Raw genomic sequence first — 27,069 nt, 5'->3', positions numbered from 1 at the left:
CAATAATGGGTCACCATCCCAAAATTCAACCCGCCATAACTCAAAGGTTGGACTCACGGCGGATCTGCCCTTCAGGATTCTGTATGTCCTCACCAAGAGCTTTCACCTCCAAAAAGTCGTCAGGACTCCAAATTTGCCCCAGTTTGTTTTCCTGCGATTTTCCACCCCCAGGTCATGATCATAATTTTTTTCACGCACAGAAATGTATCCTCACAAACGTTAAGAAACGGTTCAAAAATACGGTCTTTTGTTTTAGCACCAATGCCGCTTAAAATGTCTATTGCATAGTAATCATATCTGATTGACAATTTTAATAGCTTTCTAATGATATACGTATACGGTTAATCGGTTCATAAAAATCGGATAAAAATTCGGTTTTAATATCAGAATAACCGGTTCCATAATTCGGATATCCGGATCTTTATTCCAAAAATTAACGTGCTTAGCAAAACGAGATGCAACAGTTTTAATGACTCCGAGAATTCTCGGTCATCAATAGGTTAACAATAATATATTGAAATAAATAGATATAGGGCGGTCTGAGCAAGATTCGGGTAAAAGTGAAAAACGACCGCTTAAACAAGATTTTATCGATTTTATTTCTTTGGGAACCGTACCTAAAATCTTCCGAGCCACATTTTTGTAGAATATTTCGAAGAGGAAAAATGTCATCTTGTACCACTTTTATTACGGTTCTTGAAATAAAGGACGAAAAGGCCATTGAAGGAAGCGAGTTAGAAGGTCGAAATGTTCTACGAAAAAATCCTCATTTGATTTGACTGAAGACATGTCATCTTAAATATAAGGTTAAACAACAGCGAACAAAGATATAACGCTGATTCCAGATGGCGTTTAGGGTCTCCAGCAAAATATTCATCACGCCATATCGCGAAAGCTCGACTCACGGCGAATCTGTCCTTCAGGGTTCTGTATATACTCAACAAGGGCTTTTATCTCCAATAGGAATTTTCCACCCCCAGACTTTGAGCTCAATTTTGTTGCACAGTGTTATCAGACCAAAAACATTGAGGGATAAAGAGGTCGCTACATATTAAGACCAAATTCTTTTTAAAAAATTTGTACGATAACCTCGAGAATTTAACGATTTAGTTCAAACGTTGCGCCTCGTAATATTTCCTTCGAACTTCAAGCTAGTGCGAAGATGAACCATATCGGTCCACTCCATAGGGTGCCTCCCCCACCAAAGGTAACCTTAAGTAGAAATTCGATCGATATAATTTCTTTTGTGGAAAGTCCATACATCCTAAGACAAACTATTCGATTTGGTCAAAATTGCACAAACTAATGTTTGCTCCAAAGTAAAATGGTTTTCCAATCTTTTGGATACTTCCCCATAAAATATTTAAAATGCCTTTTTGATTCTTGGCCTTAGTCATTTTCTTTCCGTAGTCTGTTGCCGGATGCAGTTGAAGCCACAAGTGTGCATAGCATGGAATTACTTGTAAAACCTATCTAACGCTCTAATGCAATTCCTCTTAATATGAAATAACCACAAACAACCAAACAAACAAACGGCAATCATAAACGTTATGCTAAACTGCATATGTGCTCAAATCCCCATGTCTATGTCCACAATAACAGCAGCAGGCATCAGCACTTCTCTAAAAATTGAGATACACGAGACCTCAAAGCAACAAAAACAACAACACTATGTCTTTGGATGCAAGTGGCACCCCATGATAATGCTGAGAATACTGGATATGATGAAGTATTAAAAGTATGAATGAAATGACTGAACGGATGGCTGCTGCTGCCTTGCCAAGAGACCACTATTTGTTCTATGCTAATCTGTGTAGACACACTTATCCAAGACATTATTATTATCTTAGAGGAGATGATGATGATCATCACCATCATCATTGTTCTTATGACGCAGTCATTGTCATGAGGTTAATGAAAATGTTGGCACTCCAACTCAAGTGTTTCCAACTGCAACGCATACGGAGGCAAAATAGCATAAAGAGAAATGTGAAGCTTTGGCGCCATGGGCGCCAAAATTAAATAATCCAACAACAAAATCATGCACGCATATCTATATTAACAAAAGTTACACATGCGCACCGTCATTCAATCCATTCATTGATGCTTGCTGTAGACTGGCCAGTCAGTCATTCATTGCTCGTGGAGATGTGGAAAATTAATTTTTATTTCGTGATTTGAGTTTGCACATTTATAAAAAAAATCTTTTATTTGACACCAATTTTTTTATGTTGTGTTGAATAATATATTTTATTTATTTATTTTTTTTTTTTTTGCTGTGCGTGGTCATTGAAGTCTCTTGATGCCACCAGGTTTTTGGTTCTTTTTGAATTTTACCTATAGAGACTTTAAAATAGGGAGCTAGGGTTTGTCATTAAAAGCAATGTTCAAAGAATATCCATTGTCCATAAAATCGTATTCAGCGTACTGTGTGAAAAATGAACATCCAAAGCTTATGCCCAATGAAATAGTTTGAACACAACAGTGCGCATTTTTTCCCAATCATTGACTAAATTTTCATCTTGCAGCTAATTCCTAAAAAGACCCAAGAAAAGCAGATTTATTTACGACATTATTTTACTCTAAAGGTAGCCAGAAAAAAATTCGTTAGTTATTATGTAACTCATTACAAAGTAATGTAAGCAAATTATTCCTTACTATGTTATGTTATGAGTATGGTGGCACAGATCGTGTGTGTCCCACTACAAATCCGAGGGTTGTGTTTTCAACGCTCACCGACCTCCGGGTACTTTTTGTTAAAAAACCAAGAACAGTTGGTGGTGCACATGGTGCTGCACATGTAAGCACATGTAAGCGTTTAAACACCCCTTAATGCCCGTACGCGTAGCCTAGTGTGTAGTGTGTTTGGATTCAAGTCAGAAGTTCCCATGATCAAATACCAAAGAGAGCAAAATAAAATGAAATCAAAATATGAAGTGTGTTGAAATTAAAACAAATTCTCAACTCAACAGTTCGAAAAATAGAAAAACATACATACATTTTTTAGCTTATTTTTCTACTTTCAGTGACCACAAAATAACTAGTTATTCTAGTGGTCGTAGAATAACTAGTTATTCAGTACGACATGCCCTTTTTAAAATAATTGGTTAGTAGGGGGTTTTGTACGTAGTTACGACTACCAATGAGTACTATAACAAGTAAGAAAGTATCAGTCAGCTGTGCTAACGGAGATGTACCCTCAGCCACTGACAAAACAACAACAACAAAACCAAACACAATAATTATGCAGTATATAAAATATATTATTTTGTATCACGAGTTTGCTTTAAAATCTGTAAGTACCGTAATGTGGGGCTATATCAAATCATTGACATATACCAAACATTTTTAGTAAACAAACTTCTTCATAAAGGACTCGAAATATTAAATTACGTTAAACTAAGTTTGCAAGAAATTTTTGAAAAAAAATTAGAGTTATCTTACACAATAGCCATTTTAGTTAGTATGTGCCGGCTGGGATTTGGAGTTTTTGGGCCATTATCTCAGGAAATATTAATTTACTCCGGAAAAACAAATTGTACAGTTGTAAATGAAGCCGTAACCTACTGAAAAAAGAATCATAACGATGCGAGAGGAGCTCTTAAACTTCACTTTTTCCGAATTTTGTGTGGGAGGTATTGGATGAAATTATACGATGTGCAAAGTCTGCACCAATCAGAAACTTCCTGCGAGAATTATCGTGCGGATGTGCCATTTTGGTTGGTGTCGTCAGGGTTTCCTGGAGCTTTTAGGCCAATATCTCAGGAAGTATGGACTTGCACAAGCAAAAAGTTGTACCGTGGTAAAGGGAGCAGCAAGGAAAACTAACTGAAAAAAAATTCAGAAGGATCCGAGGGAGCTCTTAAACAGCAACTTATCCGAATTTTGTGTGTGAGGTACCCGAAGGAGTGGACCAAAATAATCCATATTTGAACCCGATCTATATCTGGAAGGAATAATACGATGTGCAAATTTTGACCAAATCGATTGCTCCCTTCGAGAGTTATCGTTCACACGATTTTGCGGGGGAGGTACCCGAAGAAGTGGACCAATATGGCTCATTTTCGAACTTAAACTAAGTTTGGACAAAATATTACGATTCCCAAAATTTGGTTCGAATCGGTTGATCCGTTCGAGAGTCATCGTGCGCACCAGCCACAGACAGACAGAAAGACGGACATGGCTAAATCGACTCCAAATTGTCTGAAACTAATTTCGCTTAAACATACTTGGGGTCTAAAACCGTTATTTCGATGAGACAAATTTTTGGTCGTATCAAAGTGTATACACCCGTTCTAGCCTAAAGGCTGAGGGTATAAAAACAGCATTTTTGGGGCCTAATTTCGTCTGTTTGAGACCTTTTTTCATTTAGTGGTTGGGCCAACTATTCTTTATAACAAGTAAATCTAAAATTTGAAAATCAATTTGGGGTGTAATTTAAGTTTCCATTATGCACATTTTGAGGCCCAAGTGCAATTTAAGGTATAACAAAAACAAAAATTAGGCCTGCATTACAAAATCGTACAATCTGTCTGGGATATCTTAATCATAATACAGTCCACTCATCAATTAGGTACTTACTAAAACGGTGCCGTGACATAACTCTCAAATCCGCATTTGATGCTGGAAATAACTCCCAAAATTTTTGGCGGACATATCGCCCACTTACTCAAAAATGGGGTATGACTCAAAAATTGCGTTTTCTGAGTTATCAATTTCTATTTTTTAACCTCAACTTCCACTATATCTTGTGTCAAACTTTCGTGCTGATATCTCTAAAACTCAACGAGTTACTGCTCATATACTACGGGTATGGCATAATTCAACAAAAAAAATTTTAGAGTTTATGAAACACTAAAACACTTCAAATCATGTTGATTTTGCCCAGGAATTTAGCACTGATATCTGGCAAACTCTTTGGAATAAATGGTGCAAGTAGTTATTTTATTTTTGGTGCAATAATATTTTTGACATTTTAGTGTGGTGTTTTTGTATCTGGGTTATTTTTCAAATTGAAAAAAGACTATCCAAACATTGTGGTCCATTTTCATTTTCGTTTCGGGCGTTATTACATGAGGAATTATTTCTTTTTCTATTAAAATAGTCAATTTCATGTACATGTCGAGGATGGGCTATATCGGCTCTCGTTTTGGTATAGTTCCCATATAACGGTACCATGCGATTTTCGGTATTTTGAGGGTTTTATCTACATTTTTTTACTAAACTATCCGTTATTGAAACATTTAAGGTTCCTAGTGGTCAACAAATTCATGGTCCATGTTTTGGCATAGGCCCCATATGAAGCAACCTCCCGACTTTCGCTATTTTGGGGGTCTAACTACATTTTTTACTAAACTATATGTAATTGAGATTTCCAGGGGTTACAAAGCTTCTCCGTTAAAAATTACAAATAGGTCCATATACAAAAAGTATAGCACCCAAATAACGGTACCTCCCGATTTTAGGTATTTTGAGGACATTTGACATTTGAGGTTCTTAGTGATCGCAACACTGTTCCACCCAAAATTGAGGATTTTGAGGGTTTTTGCTACATTTTTTGACTAAACTACCCGTAATTTGAAATTTGAGTTTTCTAGTGGTCAAAAAATTTCTCCACCTAAAATTGTCAACGGTACCCCCCGATATTCGGTATTTTGAGAATTTTATTTTTTGACCGAACTGCCTGTAATTTCACATTTCATATTCCCAGTGGTCACAAAACTATTAAAATGGTCGTGGTTTTGTCGGTATAGGCCCACGCCGTCATATAGGGAGGTACCTATTTGCGGTATTTTGAAGGTTGTGGCCTCAATATTCCACCGAAATGGCTGAAATTTCATATTTAGTCTTCATATGGGGTACAAAAGTTCCCATATGAAATGTGTCGGTATAAGTCCACGCCTTCATATAGCCCCCATAGAACGGTACCTCCCGATTTTCGGTATTTTGAAGGTTGTAGCCTCAATATTCCTCCGAAATGGCAGACATATTTTATTTACTCTTCGTTGGGTATAGGTCCACGCCTTCATATAGCCCCTATAGGACAGTACATCCTAATTGTTGTTGTATAGGTCCAAGCCTTCATACTGCCCCCATAGAAGTGTTCCTCCCGATTTTCTGTATTTTGAATATTGTGGCTTCAATATTTCATCGAAATGGCTGAAATTTGGTAGTTAGTCTTCGTTGAAGATGCAAAACTTTCCATCTTAAATTTGTAAGTATAGGTCCAAGCCTTATAGAACTGTACCTCCCGATTTTCGGTATTTTAAAGATTGTGGCTTCGATGGCTGAAATTTGGTTGGTAGTATATAACTTTCCCTCCGAAATTTATCCGTACAGGTCCATGCCTTCATATACGCCCATAGAGCGGCATCTCCCGAATTTCGATATTTTGAAAGTTAGCCACATTGTTTTACCGAAATTGCTGGAATTTGGTATTTAGTATTCTTCATAAACGAAAGGAAACGAGTTGTTCAGTTTTACTTGAATAAAAATCGTGGTGGAGGGTATAACAAGTTCGGCCGTACCAACTTTGAACTCTAATTCTTAATTTGAACAGATTTAAGACAAACAAAATTAAAGTCGAAGTTGACACACAACAGAGTTGGACTGTACAAATGAGGACGTGTTGGCCTAGAGTGGACTGTATAGCGGTTGATTACAGGATATTGAAAAATAAAATGAAGAAAAATAAAAAAAAGGTTGATTACAGGATAAGCATTGTCAATACCCTCAGTTGGATAAAAGCGGTTGTAAAGTTTCTAAAATAAATTTTGAAATAGGCTTTTTACATTTTGAAAGATATTCTTCGATATATCTTAAACAGTGTTAACGCAGCATATATGTAAACCATGAGCTGTGCTGCTAAAAGTATGTTCCTCTGCTAAAAAGTTTCCAGCAAAATCGTGAAAATAGAACCCTAAAAAGGCCGACGTAAATCGCGATTTATTTAAAAAGCAACCCTCGATTTTTTTGTTTTCTTATCTTCGAACATTGTAGTTTCAGAATCCGCAAAAACTTCCCAGGTGTAAGCTCCTTCCATTTAAAGTTGCTTGAAGAGCAGCGTGTGTAGGTATGACATATACATATGTACATATTTAGGTGTGTATGCAAGTAAGCGTTATGAAAGCCAGTATATTAACATGATGAACACCAACATTTACTTTAAATATCTTAATAACGGACTTTTCAACCCAATTTCGGCCAGAAAAAATGGATAAGTGAATCCTTTTATTCATATTGAAACAGATTTGCCTTCATTGGCTTTTAGGCCAATATCTGAGAATTTGGGAAGTAAAGCTTACTTCTTCTTTTCTAGCCGAAGTTTTTCCACTAAAAACGTGAGCTTTGTTTAAGCCATCTACCATACCTAGCACTTTCAAACTAAAATGTATCTGCTGAGGAATCGATTTGTTATATTGTATATTTGTTTAAGCCACCGCAGTCATTGTTGGCATCTACGTATGAATGTGGAAGCAGTTGTCTACGGTGGATAATGCTTACGAGAATGATGATGTTTGTTGGCACTTAAATTATCATAAGTAAACAAATATTATTTATTTATACATACACACGTAGCTCCCTATAAATTAAGTGAGTGAGTGGATGGGTGAATTGATGTTCATACTTGGTGTGATGGATACATTCCAAAAACACAATGATCATAATATGCCAGGCCACCAACATAGAATATGCATCGTTACCGGAGGCACTAAAAATACCCAGATATCCAAAAATGGTTAAATCACTGCTATCTATGCAGTCAGGCATATTTGAAATTTATGGTGTTGTGCGGTTATGATTCTCTAGCCAGTTCTTTCATATTTCAGAGATACAAAGGGTTTTACGCTTTCAGACACTTCATTCTTTAGTCTTCTTCCCCCAACAAACCAAGATATGTACACCAAATAGACTTAGCATCTTAAGTGCTAAACTTGAAAACGTTTGTCTAGTGCCACTAAAGTGAGCACTTGAGTGTTACCGTCGCCTTGTCGTTAGGGTTTTTGCGTTTGTTTCTCCCATCTCACTCATCATTTAAACGTTGTTATTTTTCTACACATTCAAGTGCTACTGGCGTTTTTTATTTTTTTTCTTCTTCGAGTGGTGCTGGTGCCCTTTAAGACGATACAGTATCTTCGGATTTGAATATGAATTTCAATAGTTATTTGAATTGGAATGTCGTGTACATATGAATGATGTGAAATACGATTAAAATATTTAGAAACTTTGTGTAGAGAGAAGTGTTACGGCATGAAGACGGAGAAGAAGAAAATGTTCCTTTATCACGCCAGTCTGAAACACTTGATTAAGTATTTTGTTTGGTGAGGTTTGAAACCTAATATTTGTTTAATGATTTAATAAAACAACTCAAACAACATGAGGAACTGGTCTCTGTAAACATTCGTACTTGCGTATTTGTGGGAAGAGGGTCAGCGATGGCAAAGTTTTTTGTGTCATTTTAGTCTTTAAGAAATTAATCACATCTAATTCAATTTGAAAAGAAAAGAGAAATAAAAATTAACTTAATAAAATAGATCCACAATTTTGATGACGTTTGATTATGATTCTTATGTGGGGGCTAGACCAAAACTTGGATCTATACTGTTTGATTTTTTTTCAAGGGATGCACAGTGTCCAATTTTTCGAAAAACCTGGCCAAAAATCGAAAAAAATAAATTTACACAAAATAGGGTCACATATTGTTTATAGGATCCCACTGCATGTAGTTATGAAAAAATATATACATTTCTTGTTTAATAAGTGGGTATAGAACCAGGTCAAAGCGGCCCTATTTGGATTTTTTTTGTCTCAATATTTAAGTTGTTTATAAAACTATGATAAAACAACGATTTTTAAATATTTGTTTTTGTAACTGTAATAAAAGGTATATGAAACGTATTTAGATGTTCAGTGTCGCCAATGAAGTGTGCTTTTTTTAATAATTTATGTCCGTACTTTTTGATTTTTTTTCAAGGTCCATTTTCACAGTAAATGATGAAAATAGTTGTGAGTAAGATCGAGTTGGGCTGGGTACCTTATCATTCCATAAAGAGAGAGTTTTTTTTACCAATTTCCATCGAAACATCCTGCACATCTTTGCACTTTTCGTTCTTATTTGATATTTTGTCTTGCAGATATATACATATTTTCGTTGATTCAGAATATCAGAATATAGTATAGGGTAACTTCCTGGCATTTAGGTAAAATGTAGAGTTTTGTTGTATTCTAGGACGTATAGTAAAATTTTATGGCGAACAAATTTCTAGAATATTTCGACCGGATGCAAGCACATTTTATAGGAGCTTTTAAAGATTTGTGAAAAAAAGGGACCAAAAAGAGCCATTTTGTGACTCGCACGAGGGTTAACTTTTTTAAGGAAAATATTCCTCGCATTCTTGTCAGTAAAGTTGCCAAAGACACCATATACCAACAGTTCAAGAATTCCAAGTAATCTTAACTCAAATATTTCCAAAACTGTAGAAATGGTAGAAGCTTGCAGCCCTATTTTATTTTCTTGGTTTTTTGGCAAAATTGGTACCGATACTTCTTTGGTAAGCGATGCAAATATAGATATCATTTCTTTGGTGACTTATAGTGAAATTTAGCGGAAAAAATTTTTGTCTGTGACGCCATTCTTCTACCATTTATGCTAACGAGGGTAAACGGGCAAAATGTGCCTCATCAAAATAATGTTTGGACGAAATGTTTTTCAGACAATTTGGAGTTGATTTAGCCATGTCCGTCTGTCAGTCTGGCTAGCTGGAGCGCACGATAACTCTCGAACGGATCAACTGATTCGGTCCAAAATTTGGATTTAGTAATATTTTGCCCAAACTTAGTTTAAGTTCGAAGATGGGTTATATCGGTCCACACCTTCCGGTACCTCCCCCACAAAAGTTCGGAAAATTTGTGCGCACGATAACTCTTGAAGGAAGTAACCGATGTGGTCCATACTTTGCACATCGTAAAAATTCTACCAGACTTAGATTAGGTTCCAATATGGACTCAATCGATCCACTCCTTTGGGTACCTCCCATACAAAATTTCGGAAAAGTTCAGTTTAGGGCCTGTTCAGAAATCGCTTTGATTTTTGTTGTAGCAACTTGTATTCACTGTCCCCCATATAACGGTATAAGTTTCATCAGGGCAAGTCCATACTTCCTGAGCAAATAGCCTGAAAGTTACAAAAAAATCCCATGACACTGTGTGTAGTGGTTGGAGCGCAAGATAACTCTCGAACGGATCTGCCGATTCGGTCCAAAATGTGGCTTTCGTAATATTTTGTGCAAACTTAGTTTAAGTTCGAAGATAAGCCATATCGGTCCACTCCTTCAGGTAGTTCAAAAATGTTCGGAAAAATTGTGCGCACGATAACTCTTGATGGGAGTGACTGATTTGGTCCATACTTTACATGTCCTAAAATATCTACCAGATCAGGTTCCTTCGGGTACCTCCCACACAAAATTTTGGATAAATTCACTTTAAGACCTGCTCTCGAATCACTTTTATTTTTGTTGAAGCAACTAGCATTCTCAGCCTCAATTACGGCAGTAAAAGTTTTTTCAGGGGCAGGTCCATACTTCTTGAGAAACAAGTAAAAAAGTATCAGTCGGCTTTGCCGACAGAGATATACCCTCAGCCTGTGGAAATTGAAACCCTTTTTTCACAAAAAACTTATGTATTTAGGGGGTTTAAAAATTTTGGCCGTATGAACCGACAAAAATGTTGATTAGGATTAAAGTTCAAAAATTTTGCGGAAGAGGTACTTAAAGGAATGGACCGACATAGACCATGGGGGTGCCATAGGGGGTTTTTACACCCTTCAAGAAGTATGGACTTGCCCCTGAAACAACTTTTACCATCGTAATTGAGGCAGCGAATGTAAGTTGCTTCAACAAAAATCAAAGTGATTCAATAGCAGGTCTTAAAGTGAACTTATCCAAAATTTTGTGTGGGAGGTACGGGATGGAGTGGACAAATATTTTCCATATTCGAACCTGATCTATATCTGGTAGATATTATGAGAATGTGTAAAGTATGGACCAAATCGGTCACTCCCATCAAGAGTTATCGTGCGCACAATTTTTCCGAATATTTTTTAACTTTTGTGGGGTAGGTACCTGAAGGAGTGGACCGATATGGCTTATCTACGAACTTAAAGTAAGTTTGGAAACAATATTACGAAGGCCAACTTTTGGCCGGAATCGGCATTTCCGTTCGAGAATTATCTTGCGCTTCCACCCATTAACAGGGTGTCATAGAGTTTGTTTTTCAACTTTCAGGCTATTTTTTCAGGAAGTATGAACTTGCCCCTGAGGAAACTTGTACCTTCGTATAGGGGACAGTGAATACAAGATGCTACAACAAAAATCAAGGTGATTCGAGAGCAGGTCCTAAACTGAACTTTTCCGAAATTTTGTGTGGGAGGTACTCGAAGGAGTTTACCGATTGAGTCCATATTGGAACCTCATCTAAGTCTGGTAGAAATTTCATAATGTGCTAAGTATGGACCAAATCGGTTACTCCCTTCAAGAGTTATCGTACGCACAAATTTTCCGAACATTTTCGAACTTTTGTGGGGGAGGTACCGGAAGGAGTGGACCGATATAATCCATCTTTGAACATGAACTAAGTTTGGACAAAATATTACGAAAGCCACATTTTGGACCGAATCGGCAGATCCGTTCGAGAGTTATCTTGCGCTCCAACCACTACACACGGTGTCATAGGGTTTTTTCTAACATTCAGGCTAATTTCTCAGGAAGTATGGACTTGCCCCTAATGAAACTTACAGCGTCGTATAGAGGACAGCGAATACAACTTGCGTAAACAAAAATCAAAGCGATTCGAGACCAGGTCCTAAACTGAACTTTTCCGAAATTTTGTGTGGGAGGTACCCGAAGGAGTGGACCGATTGAGTCCATATTGGAACCTCATCTAAGTTTGGTAGAAATTACACGATGTGCAAAGTATGGACCAAATCGGTTATTCCCTTCGAGAGTTATCGTGCGCACAAGTTTTGCGACAATTTTTGAACGTTTGTGGGGGAGGTACCTGAAGGAGTGGACCTATATGGCCCATCTTCGAACTTAAATCGAATCTGGACAAAATATTTCTATACCCAAAATTTGAACCGAATCGATTGATCCGTTCGAGAGTTATCGTGCGCACCAGCCTGCCAGACAGACAGACAGACGGACGGACATTGCTAGATCTACTCAAAATTGTCTGAAACGGATATCGTACAAACATACTTGGGGTCTAAAACCATTATATCGATGAGGCACATTTTTGGTCGTATCAAAGTGTAAATACCCTCTTTAGCCTAAAGGCTGAGGGTATAAACAGCCCGAAAGTTGTAAAACCCCCTATGGCACCATATGTAGTGGCTGGAGGTCTCGAACCAAATGCTGCGTTCGTCCACACTTTTGATATTGTAATATTTCTTCGAATATTAAATGAAATTCGGTACCTCCTCCACAAAATTTCAAAAATATTCGCTATAATGGTACATGCGATTTCACATAGACGTAGCAACCGATTTGGTCCAAACTTTGGATCTCTAAATATTGTCAAAACTTAGTTTATGTCCAAATTTGGGCCATATCTGTCAAATCTTTTTTAGCAAATACATTTTTTAACACTGAGAACCCCATAACCAAATTACAGCCAATGTTGTCCGAAAATGTAAAAAAAAACTTTAAAATACACCGGAAAATTTCTGGTGGAAAATTTTATACACCCAATGAAGACCAAATTTCAGCTATTTCTGTGGGATATTGAGGGCACAACCATCAAAATACCGAAAATGGGGAGGTAAGCTTCTATTGGGGCTATATGAAGACGTGGAGTTTTACTGATAATTCTCATCTAGAACATTTTATCCCCATGGAAGACAAGTTACCAAAGTATGACCATTTCGGTGGAATATTGAGGCCACAGCCTTCAAAATACCGAAAATCAAGAGGTACCGTTCTATATGGGCTATATGAAGACATTGACCTATACTAACAAATTTCAGGTGGAAAATTGTATACCCCAACCAAGACTAAATACCAAACTTCAGCCATTTCAATGGGATATTGAGGCCACAACTTTCAAACTACCGAAAATTGGGAGTGTACCGTCCTATGGGGGCTAAATAAAGGCGTGGGCCAATACCAACACATTTCAGGTGGAAAGTTGTATACCCAACGAAGACTAAATACCAAATGTCCGCCATTTCGGTGGGATATTGAGGCCACAACCTTCAAAATACGGAAAATCGGGAAGCACCTTTCTATAGGGGCAACAAATTTCAGGTGGAAGGTTTTATACCCCCAGCGAAGACAAAGTACCGAATTTCAGCCATTTCAGTGCGATAATGAGGCTGAAACCTCAAAATACCAAAAATCGGGAGGTTCCGTTATATGGGGATGGATCAAAACGTGGACCATTTTCAATACCAAACATCTTAGGAGTAATATAAACTATAATCTATACCCATAAAAAAGTTGAGTAATGATGACTTACTGATTCACTGCCTCACTGATAGTCAACGCTCAGGCTAAAAGGCTGGAGTTAAAATCTTGAAATTTTGGGTGAGGGTCACTCTTGGTCCGAAGGGGTCAGATAAGGCTGGGTTTTTGGAAATTCGAACTAGAACGGTACCAAACGTACTAAGAGGTACTAAATATGGTACCATTTGTATTTGGCGAACCGGTTGAGCTAGAGTTCTGAAATTTGGAATCAGCATCACTGATAAAGTGTAGGACAGATGTATTTTATCTAATTTGGTACCAATTCGTATTTTGTGAACGGATAAATCTTAAAGGTTGAAATTTGGAGTGAGAATCAAGGTTAACAAGTACGGTTGACATAAGCAGGCGGAAAAGTGTACACTTAAGTACGAAAAGTACTAAATTTGGTACAATTAGGATTTAGGCGAACGAATAGAGCTAGAATCCTGAAATTTTGAATTACGGTTAATATTAAAGAGGAAAATGAAAGTAGTTTCGAAAATTCGTACTCATGGGTACAAAAAGTACTAAATGGTACTAAATTTTGTACAATTTGGATTAAGGGGAACCCATAGAGCTGGAATTCTGAAATTTGCAATTAAGATTTCTGCTGGAGTATAAAATTGAGGTAGTTTTGAAAATTCTTACTTATGGGTAGAAAAAAGTTCTAAATGGTACTAAATTTGGTACAATTTGGATTTGGGTAGACGGATAGAGCTGGTATCTTGGAATTTGGAATTAAGTTTACTTTTGAAGTGTAGGATTGAGGTAGTTTTGGAAATTCGTAGGGTACGAAAAGTACTAAATGGTCCTAATTTTGGTACAATTTTGATTTGGGTGAACGGATAGAGCTGGAATTCTGAAATTTGGAATTAAAGATATTGTTGGAGTGTAGAATGAAAGTAGTTTTGAATTTCGCACTTATGGGTACAAAAAGTACTAAATGGCACTAAATTTGGATTTGGGTGAACGGATAGAGCGGGAATCCTGAAATTTGGAAATAAGATTGCTGTTGGAGTGTAAAATGGAAGTAGTTTTGAAAATTCGTATTTATGGATACAAAAGGTACCTTTTAGTACTCAATTCGGTACAAATTGAATTTGGGTGAACGGATCGTGCTGGAATCCTGAAATTTCGAATTGAGATTAGAGAATAGAATTGAGATTTGGAAGTAATTTTGGAAAAACGTACTTATATGTTCGAGAAGTGTTAAGTGAAACTAAATTTTGAACCATGTATAAGAAATACATGTTGGTGCAGAGCTCGAATTCTAAAATTAGGACCACTGTTGGTGTGTGGGTTAAGATATGGAGGGGAACAGATGGAGCTGGCAATGAGAATCACGGTTGTTATATAGGGTTGAAAAAAGGAGTAACTTTTACACAATTTTTAAATGCGTACAAATTCTAAAATTTGTGTTTGAAGATCGCTGTGGACTGAGCTGTGGAGGTGGTATTGGAAATGACTCCTATAAGGCTACGAGAAGTATTATATTTGGTCCTGGGTGCATATTAAAGCTGAAATTCTATAATTTGGAATAATGCTATTAGTGTACACAAATTTCTAAAGGGTTATATGCAATAAGGGTTTTGAATTACTAAATTGTTCTACACATTTAAGTAGTGATATTAAATGAACTGGTGAATCCACCACTCTGAAATTTGTTATGAGCGTGAATGTTAGGATGAGATCAGAATGTTTATGAAAATTCGCACTTAAAATGTATGGAATGTTTCTACATGTAATGCCATAGGTATTGGGCGAACAAGTAGGGATAAAACTGTAAAATTCGAGATAAGGTCCTGGGTTTAAAAAATTGTATTGAATATTATAGCTTTGGTTTTATGTGAAAAAACGCTTTGAATGCCCATTTGGAAACGTATACCAATGCGACAATTTCTTTTTGCCATAAATTGAAATACCTCGATGTTGATTTGCTGGGGTGAGATACGACCGATTTTTTGGAATATCTAACAAAAGTGTTACCACTAGTATTTAAATGAAATTACATATCAATTAAAAAAAATTGATTATACATTACTGTATTAAATATTGTTTGTTGGTTTTTTATTTCCTTTCCGCATACGAAGTGGCGCGCAATTTGCTAGTATTTTGATTTCAACGGACAGACGGACTTGGATATCGACTTAGAATTTTATGCTGATCAAGAATATACATACTATATAGGGTATCTGACGAATATTTCGATGTGTTACACACGGAATGACAAAGTTAATTATACCCTTTATATTATGGAGGGTATGAGAAATAATAAATCCAAAAATGTTTAACGTTATATTCAGATCATTATACAAAACGCAAATAATTAATACCCGCTTTATACCTGCTATGAAAAAATAATTAAAAATGGCTGATGTTGGCAGCCATGACCATTTAAAAACTGCTGTAAGAAAATAATTAGCGTTAATAAAAAACACATCAAGGAAGAAGTTGGTAAATCATTAAATAAATATCCGTAAGGATACTATCGGAATGTGAACATATGGCCTTATGCCTGAATGCCACTAAAAGGTAGCGAAACCATAAACAGTAGCTATTACGGCTTACACTGTCATCAATGCAACGGAAATTCACCCTAAAGATAGGGGATAACGACGTCATTACATTGTGCCTGGTGAAATGTAATGTAAACGATCAATTGATTACCTTTAACACGCCAATTTGTATGAAAAATGTTCGACTCGATTGCTACTCAAGCAGAAAAAAGTAGTAATGAAAAACTGAAGGGAAGTAGTGAAAAATGCAACAATGACACAAAAAATAACAACAACTACATGCACACGCCATGAATTGATATCGAAGACATTATCGACAGAAATTCACCGCCGGAACCAACCACCACCAAACTTCCAACCAAGCCATTAGCAACGTCTGCCATTTGCCTGAAATACAAAACAATTAAACAAAAAAAAAACAGAAACCATTTCTAATCTATGGGTTCAAACCCTAAGACTATGTACATACGGTATACATACACATATACATATTCACTTTTTTTGTTTGTGTATCAATGGTCGCTGTTAAATATTTTTGTAAGGAAACCGGAAACCAAACGGAAATGGAGTTTTATGGTATCGATACCGGTGTCTTTATCAAATAAATAACACCAACAACTCACACTTATTGGAATACAACAATTCTAAAACCGCGTTGTTCTTTTACCTGTTGCCACATCGAGAGCAAAACGAGTAAAAGAGAGAAAAACAATTTGTAAATATGTATCACTTTGAATGAATTTCATAGATATTTTCGACAAATTGTCTGAAAATATATTTGTTGCGAGGGCCGTTTGAAAAGGCGGGGTAATGTGTTGTAACTTCGACCCATGATGACCATGACCCAAACACACTATGTCACGAGTTCATATAAACAGTGGCCAAATATATAAGCAGTTGGCGTAGGTAGATGCATTTTGGTACAAGTACTTATTGTAGGCTAACAATGTCGAGGGCAAAAAAATTGGAAGGTCGGTGCAAATTTTGGTACAGCCCCTCATATAACGGTACTTCCGAATATTCAATATTTTCAATATTTTAGCAAAATTTGTCTACCAAATAGGCTGAATTTTGAAGTTTCCAGTTGACACAAAAACTTACCCGATAAAAATTATGGACATAGGTCCACGTTTTATGCCTCCTTATTTTCAGTATTTTAAAGATTTTACCTGAGTGTCTCTATCAAATTGGCTGAATTTTTGCTTTGAGAAAAGACGGATAAAAACTATGGCATAGGCCCACATAGAACGGCACGGGCCGATTTTCGGTATTTTAAAGGTTTCAGTTAGTCCACGTTTTGATTTAATGACTGAAATTTCAAATTTGATGTTTAGTCTTCATATGTTTTGGTGGCCGAGTCCGAACGGCGTGTCTAAGACACCACTTGTAGAGAAGTTTTACAAGGCTGAAATACTCAGGAAATGTCGCCAACATTACTGAGGGGTATTTTGCCACCATTGAAATGTGTTTGATGTTGACTGGCCGGGGAATCGAACCCACGACCTTTAGCGTGCAAGGCGGGTGTGCATACCATTGCACCACGGTGGCACCCAGTTTGTCTTTAAATAAGAGAATTTTCATTAAAAAACTTTTTTTGACCGATTAATGGTCAAAAAAGGCATTTTTTTTTTTTTTGTGATAAAATTGAATTAAACAATTTTATTGTTCGCTATTTTTTAAAAAAATTTAAATTCTCTCATTTAAAGACAAGATTACTAGCTACATAATAAACGCAGAAAAGAATTTATTTTGATCGGTACATTCGTTTTCGAGCTTTAGTCGACACCGCAAAACGCTTTTTTAAACAAGTAAGAACGGTGTTAAGTTCGGCCGGGCCGCACTTTTTATACCCTCCACCTCCAGTGGTATTGAAGTAAAATGGAAAAGTTAGTTTGCTTTCGTTTATGAAGAAGACTAAATACAATATTTCAGCAATTTCGATAAAACAATGTGGCTAACCTTCAAAATACCGAAATTCGGGAGGTACCGTTCTATGGCAGCTACAACAAAACGTCGATCTATACCAACAAATTTCTGGAGGAAAGTTTTTAGATCCAAAGAAGACTAAATACCAAATTTCCGATATTTCCGTAAGATAATGAGGTTAAAACCAAAAAAAATACCGAAAATCAAGATATACAACTTCTATGGGGGATATAGGAAAACGTGGACCTATACTGGTAATTATCTTCTGGAATATTTTATAACCCCATGGAAGACTAAATAATATTTCGGTGGGATATTAACATCATAACCTTCAGAATTACGAAAATCGGGAGGTACCGTCCTAAGGGCTATATTGAAACGTGGACTTATACCGACAAATTTCAGGTGGAAATATTTTATACCCCAAACGAAGACTAAATACCAAATTTCAGCCCTTTCGATGGATTAATGTGGCCATAAACTTCAAAATACTGAAAATCGGGAGGTACCGTTCTGTGTGTGACGTGGACCTATACCGACAAATTTCATATGGAAAGTTTTATACCCCAAATGAAGACTAAATACCAAATTTCAGTCACTTCGGTGAAATATTGAGGCCATAACCTTCAAAATACCGGAAATCGGGTGTACCGTTCTATGGGGGCTATATGAAGGCGTGGACGTCAAAATTCTGGGGGAAAGTTTAACACCCTCAGCGAAGACTAAGTAACAAATTTTAGCCATTTCGTTGTTATAAAAAATCTAAAATCTTCAAAATACCGAAAATCGTGTGGTACCGTTCTATTGGGGCTATATCAAAACGCGGACCGTTATATATACAAAACATCTTAGGAGTAATAGAAAATGCTATACCAAATTACAAAGCTTACTTACTTACTTAGCTGGCCCATTACAGAATATTTGTTCCATAGACCGAACTAAGAAAAGATCTCCAATTCTCTCTGTTTAGTGTTTCTCTTTCTGGAATGCCGCGCCTTGTCATCTCTTCTATTCTTTGGTCTGCCAATTCTGCATGCACCGCCATGCGGCCCGAATTTATACGCCTTTTTAGCGGGCTTATCATCGCTCATTCTTATTATATGGCCTAGCCAACGCAATCGCTGCATCTCGATACGTTTATCTATACTGATGTCGTTGTATAGCTTATACAGCTTGTGGTTCATGCGACGTCGATATTCACCGTTAACGCAGATTGGTCCGTAGATCTTTTGAAGAATTTTTCTCTCAAACACGCCAAGCACTGTATTCTTCTCTGCTTGCGCAAGTACCCAGGCTTCGGTATCAGTGTTTTGTAAGATAGAGCTTTGTAATTTGTGTATACAAAACACACATTTCAAAGCTCTATCTTAAAAATTGCGAGCTGTATCTTGATTTCAACAGACTGACGGTGAGGTGGTCACTAAAAAAGATAAATAAAATGTTCGTCTTAAGGATAGGTAAGTCAACTTTCGATTAATCAACTTTTTGCAGTTAAAAGTCTAAAAATCGTAGTCGCCTTTTGGCTGGAGGGAAAATCGCATAATCGGTTATCTTGTGATCGGTTTTCGAGTTTGCCCATAGATTGTTAACTTGGCGATTTTACAGTTTTGGCGGTTTTACAGTTTCAAAAGAAAAGTCGAAAATCGACGAATAGTCGACTATAATCGTTTTTCTGCGGTTATGGAAAAGTCGAAAGTCGAGTTTTAAGACAACTGAAATAATCGCCAGACCGGAAAATCGCATTTTTAATTTTTGACCCAAATCGAAAAGTCCAAAAATCGATTATTGCATTCCATTACCTATCCCTAGTTCGCAAGCCTCTGCAGCTGGCACCTTTATACATTTGAAGTACTCACTTTCCACAACTCAAACAACAAATAATATCGTTATACACTTTTATACGAGTTTTTCCCACTCCACTGATTTTAAAATTTGCTTCACAAAATTGATGAATTAGGAACTACAAATGTGAAGCCAAGTCTATTACATCCAAAGCAACCTAAAAAAAACAGTTTTATAATTACCGTTACTTTAAATATTCAAATATTTTAAGATAATAAATGTTGTTAGTGTTGGGAAACTGCTTGGCGTATCAATGACAAAATTCAAAATCCTTCTAATTGGAATGTTTTCTATCAACTCCCATCAATATATTTGTACTCCGAGGTACTTGGTTTTGACCATTTTTGGCCTCTGCGCGGCATGAGGAATAATATTTGCTATTTTGTGCATAGAGTGTCAATTCGATTTACATTCGCATTTTGTATAACTTGCATCAGCATCTGTTGAACAGATCACAATTATCATTGCCACTACGAATCAGGTATCAGTTACATGAATTGCATTACCTTCAACCCTGTAAGGATTTGTAATGTACCCATACAAATGTATTTGAAATAATATATCCGTATACTTTGTTTATACCAAACTATAAAATTTTTTTTGAACAATTTTTAATGAACTGAATGAAACTCTATGACGTTCTTAATTGTTTGAGAATTAGCTGTGTTTGTTTAGCTTGGAGATGTAAATATATCTCCATTGGCAAACGCAAATATCAAATGTGTACATAACATTATTAATCCCATAGAAAACAATTACATTTTTTCTGTTATTATTGTCTACTAAACTGTTCACATTTCTCCCTTCCGCTAAATATTACAGATGTACATTTCGCAGTAAAATGTGTTTAAATAAATTTACTTTTGTTTTGCTTAACACAGAATTGAAGGACAAAACCAAATACAACATTGAGCGGAAGCATTTGCTAATGATCTTGCGAATAGAGATTTTCTTTTATTTGCCAAATGATTTGTGAGTTTTACTATAAGCGTATTCATATTGTACGTACATATAAATGAACATAGGCACATAATTCACGTGAACAGAGTAAATATCAAATTGTTTACAATATTTCTTAACAAATATCATAAACTATACATGCATCGCATTTATTTCATCTGCTGGAATTGAATGATGTATAACTGGAAATGCTTGTCTGAAATCTAAAAGCATATTGCTTTTTAAATCCTTCATTAAACTTTACTTACTCAGTTGAATATATCTTCAGTCATGTAGTATTTGAATTGACTCAAAAGGATATTTTGGTTTGCTGGGAAGCATGTTGTTACTATTATCCTAAATCGAGATCTAATTTGAAATGAATTTGCTGATGTTAAAGTTTCTGAAATTTGGTTTCCCAATTTCTACCATTTTTATACCCTCCATCATAATATGGAGGGTTTAATTAAATTTGTCATTCCCTTTGGAACACATCGAAATATTCATCGGAGACCCTATAAAGTATATATTCTTGACCAGGATAAAACGTGGATTGCATATATAACAATGTCCGTCTGTCTGTTGAAATCAAAATACAGCTCGCAATATTTATGCCCTCAGCTAACGAGGGTATATACACTTTCATACGGGCAAAATGTGCTTCATCCAAATAATAGTTTTAGAGCCCAAGTATGTTTGGACGATATCCGTTTCAGACAATTTGGGTTCGATTTAGCAATATCCGACCGTCTGTCTGTCTCTCTGGCTGGCTGGAGCCCACGATAACTCTCGACCGGACTAATCGATCTGGTCCATAATTTGGCTTTCGTAATATTTTGTCCAAACTTAGTTCAAGTTCGAAGATGGGCCATATCAGTCCACTCCATCGGGTACTCCAAAATTTTTTGCAAAAATTATGCGCACCATAATTTTTAAAGCGACTTACCGATTTTATCCATACTTTGCACATCGAAGTATTTCTACTAGACAGACATAGATAGATAAAATATGGACTATATCGATTCACTCCTTCGGGTAACACCCACACAAAATTTCGGAAAAGTGCAGATTAACACCTCCACTGAAATCGTTTTAATTTTTTTTGTAGCAACTTGTATTCGCCACCCCCTTTACGACGGTACTAGTTTTTTCCAGGGCAAGTCCATACTTCCTGAGAAAAAGCCCCGAAAGCTTTAAAAACCAGAAGTGGCACCATATGTACTGGATGAAGCGCACAATAACTCTCGAACGGGTAAACCGATTCGGCCGAAAATTTGGCAGTCTTCATATTTTGCGCAAAAATAAAACAAGTTTTAGGATGGGCCTACCGGTCCACTCTTTCGGGTACCTCCCCACAAAAGTTCAAAACTTTTCGCTAAAATGGTGCGCATGATAGCTCTCGAAGGTGGTAAGCGATTTGATCCCTACTTTGCACATTGTAATATTTCTACAAGACATAGATCCTGTTAGAATAGGGACTATGTAGGAGGTATCCCCACACAAAATTTCGTAAAAGTGCAATTTAGGACCTCCTCTCGAATCATTTTGATTTTTCTTGCAACATGTTGCGCTTAAAGTCCCTTTACGGTGTTACAAGTTTTTTGAGTGGTAAGCCTATACTTTTTGAGGAAAGCACACGGAAGCTGTGAAGAAAACCCCTATGACCAACATGTGTAGTGGCTGGTGCGCACGACAACTCTCAAACCACAACGGTACAAGCGATATCTCATAAACGGAGAAACCGATACTTTGAATCTGAAAATATTTTGTCACTCCTTGGGATACCACCTACACAAATGTTCAACATTTTTGTACGGTTAAGAGTCTGTTCAAGGATCCTTTGGAAAATTTTACCGAAGGTACTCCTAGTGTCCCTGTTTACAGCGATAATGTGTTTTTCGTGGGCAAGACCATGTTTCCTGATGCAATGGTAAGCTGGGTAAATGCAAAAAGGACCATGAAAACGCGACAATATCGATTAGTTGTCAATGAGAGCCGTACCTAAAATTTTCCGAGCGACATTTTTGCAGAACACGTCGAAGTTGAGAAATGTCGTCTTGTGGTGCTTTCATTGCGGTTTTTGAAATAAAGGACGAAAAGGACATGGAAGGAAGTGAGTTAGAAGGTCGAAATATTTTACGAAAAATAAGCCAAAATAACAGCGAACAAAGATATAACGCATATTTCTGATGGCTATAGGGTCTCCAGTGAAAAATTCATCACGCCATAGCTCAAAAGTTCGACTCACGGCGGATCTGCCCTTTGGGATTCTGTATATACTCATCAAGGGCTTACACCCCCAAAAGGAATTTTCCACACCCCTGACCACGAGCTCCATATTGTTGCACAGCGTATTTTGGGCGTATTAACTGACAAAAATATGGATTTGGATTAAAGCTCCAAAGTTTTGCGGGAGAGCTCCCTAAAGGAATGGACCGACCTAGTCCATTTTGGAAATGGGTCTTATTTTGGGTTCACAGTGATATTGAAAACCCCCTAAATACATAAGTTTTTTTTTGGAAAAATTTGTTTCAATTCACACATGCTGAGGGTATATCTCTGTCCGCAAAGCAGACTGATACTTTTTTACTTGTTAAGATAGAGTTTTGTAATTTGGTTTAGAAGTTTCTATTACTCCTAGGATGTTTGGTATGCAAATTAGCTATATCGTTGGGGGTAAAAACTTTCCCCCAGAAATTTGTCGGTGTAGGTCCACGCCTTCATATAGCCCCCATAGAACGGTACCTCCCGATTGTTGTGGCCACAATAGTTCATTTGTGGAACAAAATGTTTCTTATGAAACTCGTCGGTATGGGTCCACGCCTTCATATACAATAGACTGAAACTTGTTATTTAGTATTCCATGGGGTTATGTAATATTCCACAAGATAATTATCAGAAGACGTGGATCTGTCTTCCTGCAGGTTTTAGCCTATTATCTCACCGAAATGGCTGAAATTTGGAACTTAGTCTTCGTTGGGGTATAAAACTTTCTCCCAGATATTTGTCGGTATAGGTCCAGGCTTTCATATAGCCCCCATAGAACGGTATCTCCCGATTTCCGGTATTTTGAAGGTTGTGGCCACAACAACCCACCGAAATGGCTGAATTTTGTTATTTAGTCTAAAGAGGTAAAAACCTTTCAGACTGAAATTCGTCGGTGTAAATCCAAATTTCAGGTATTTTGAAGGTTGTGACCTCAATTTTCCCGCCGAAATGGCTGAAATTTGGTAATTAGTCTTCATTTGGGGTACAAAACTTGTCGGAAGAGGTTCACGCCTTCAATTTGCCCCCATAGAACAGTACCTCCCGATTTTTGGTACTTTGAAGGATGTGACGTCAATCTCACCGAAAAGCTATTTTTGGCTACAAAACCATGTTTTAATGTAGTCCCCTTAGAAGGGTACCGATCGATTTTCGCCATTTCCAAAGTTTTAGATTCATTTTCACACAGAAACGGGTGAAGTTTAGTATGGGAATACAGCATTCCTACAGAGAATTGCGGGTATAGATGCAAGTTTAAAAATACTCCCACATAACAGGTGCACTAAATTTTCGGCATGTTTTTTGAGGATTTCTGCAATTTGTAGAAGATCGTTCAAATTGAAGATGGGCCATTTAGATCGTTCAAATTGAATAAAAAAAATTATTTTTTAATTTCCCCAAACTTATAATGTTGTTCCTGCCATAAATGGGAAAAAATGATTGAGTTGGAAACACATATGTATGCATATCATTCAACATATTCACATTGGAGCAGTTCATTCATTCGGATAAACACATGAGAAGCACATCTTTGTTAAATTTCAACAATAAACTTTATAACTTTTCACAAATCTCAAAAATATAATATGGTGTTTGGTCATTTCCTCTTTCAGGCAACAGTTTGTTTAATTAATTACCTGTTAAAAATCTAAACAAACAACGAAAGCTCTTCATTTATTATGGTAATCTATGAGTTGGGCTGTCTTAAGGTTTGCACCTCTTCTTCTTCATCTTCTTACAAATGTTTATGAAATTATAACTAATTTCCTCTTAGGCTCCATTCATGGTTACAAATGTCGACGCACACTCTATTACCGGGTAATGGACAGCAACTTACAATGTGTGGTGGTGGTGTTGGTTGGTGGGGTTACAAGCATCATTTCCAGACATACAACAAATCAACCCACATACTTATGGCTTATAGGCTATAACAACGGTGGGATGTGGAGCCAATGGCCGACATAAATCACCGTAAAAAAGTAACATTTCATTTACCTTCATTTTCACCACAATGTGAGGTCCAAAAAACCAACGACAGACAAACATACATACACATGACCATTGAATGTGTATTGCTCACGCACCTATAGCCTACATTGATTGACCCACTCCACTGACCATGGAGGAATCCATCAGGCCACACCAGCAGTGAAAGAAAAACAAAATCATTCATTTCATTTACATTCATTTATTTGGAGAGACGTGTGTCTGCATTTCCCTTTTGCTGGTGCTGTCGTTTCATTTCATTTCGTTTTTTTTTTTGGTTTCTGGGCGTTTGAACCCAGTGGCAAGTCAGTCTGACATCCCAAATTGCTGCCATGGATTTATCATTGGGGTCATATTTCGATAATTTTTGGCGCCATCAGTACACATGAAATGGGCGATGCAACGTCATAAAATTAAATACCATCACTCGATCATTCTCATTTAAAATGCATTTTGACAGGTACAATGCCGGCCAGGCCAGAGCAGCAACGCGAAGCCAACATACTGGACTGGACACATTTCATTGGAGGACCAATTGTTTATTTCAACCTCATCTCCGTGGTCACTTTTGTTTTGTTGCTGTTGTTGTTCCAGTCAGCGAGAAGTCGAGATTGTATTTAATTTTAATAGCACTTTATGTACATTCATACATATGTAGGTATGTCTGAATATTCAATCATTCCCAGTGCTATTTAACATTAACAACATCTACACATTGTTCTCTTGATTTTATTTCCCATCCTTTGCTTTTGTTTGTTTTGTTGTTGACTTCTTGACAGATTTATTAATTTACGGTTTATGACGACTTTTTTACTACACCCTGCGATTGTTAGGGATTATAAACGGTTAATAAAAGAAATGCATCGGGGAAAAAACGAACGAAAAGATAAAGTTCCAAAACGGGTTGCATTAAACTGTTGTGGCGATTGATCGATGTGCGCCAACAACATTGCCACTGCTGGCACACTTAGTTAGTTAGGTAGTGGATTTTGGAGGAGCCAAAGTTCCCACAAACCATAGTGGCAATCAATACATAAAGTTAAGGAATACTCATTATACCCTATACCACAATGTGGAAAAGGGTATTATAAGTTTGTTTTGGTAAAAATTCATGTAACACCGCGAAATATTCGTCGGAGACCCCCAATGTGGTATACCAATCTTCATATCTCGACGAGATAAAGCGATTTTGAGATGTGTGTCCGTCCGTCAGTCCGTCCGTCCGTCCGTCTGTCCATTATAAATAGTAAACACGCTCCAGGCCGCAATTATGGACCGATCATCACGAAATTTTGTATGGAGGTCGGGTTCAGATCAGAATAGATCCCTATTCTTATTGGTGATGATCGTGAAATATTTAGCGGGTGAAATGGACCAAAAACATAATATTTATCCAATTTTCTAGCGGCTCTGTAGGCCTCAATAATAGTCCGATCAACGCGTAATTTTAAATAAGGTAAGAGTATATCACTAAGGAGAAGCTTGCAATTTGAGATGGCGATAGGATAATATTTAGAGGGTTAAATGGACCAAAACTTTTGTGTGAAAATTGTGAAAATTTTAAATATACAGCGTATATCTTAATTCCTGGAAGTGACATTCCGGACAAGTGAGATATACTTGAAAGTGGAACGCTTGACCTTTCAATTGATGCCAATTATATTGGTGTGCATGATCAGATAACAGAGTTACAGTCTAATATATTCCGTTATTTGTTTGTAGTGTAATAATAAACTCGCTAGAAGTCGCAATTATACATCAATAGTCACGAAATTTTGCACCGGGTAAGAGCATAGGTCGAAAAAGATGCCTACAATTTTGAATGATGATCTGATATTCTTTAGCGGGTAAAATGGACCATTACTTTTGTAAGAAATATAAAAATTTTATGTTTGGTCGATATTTTAATTCCTTGAGGACATATATATTTCGCAAAGTAGCCTACATATGGGAAAAAAACTACTGACCTATCCTCTGATGTAAATTGCAATAAAGTGTTTGCTAGATAACGGGCCTACTGCCTAATATATAATGGGTTCTGTGTAGAGAACCACATTTTTATCCCATGCTACATATTGTCTCTCCAAAAGTTTATG

This window comes from Musca autumnalis, unplaced genomic scaffold (genome assembly GCF_047663935.1).
Source record: "Musca autumnalis isolate F117 unplaced genomic scaffold, ASM4766393v1 scaffold_4, whole genome shotgun sequence".
Classification (NCBI taxonomy): Eukaryota; Metazoa; Arthropoda; class Insecta; order Diptera; family Muscidae; genus Musca; species Musca autumnalis.
Note: the sequence above shows the minus strand (reverse complement) of the source record.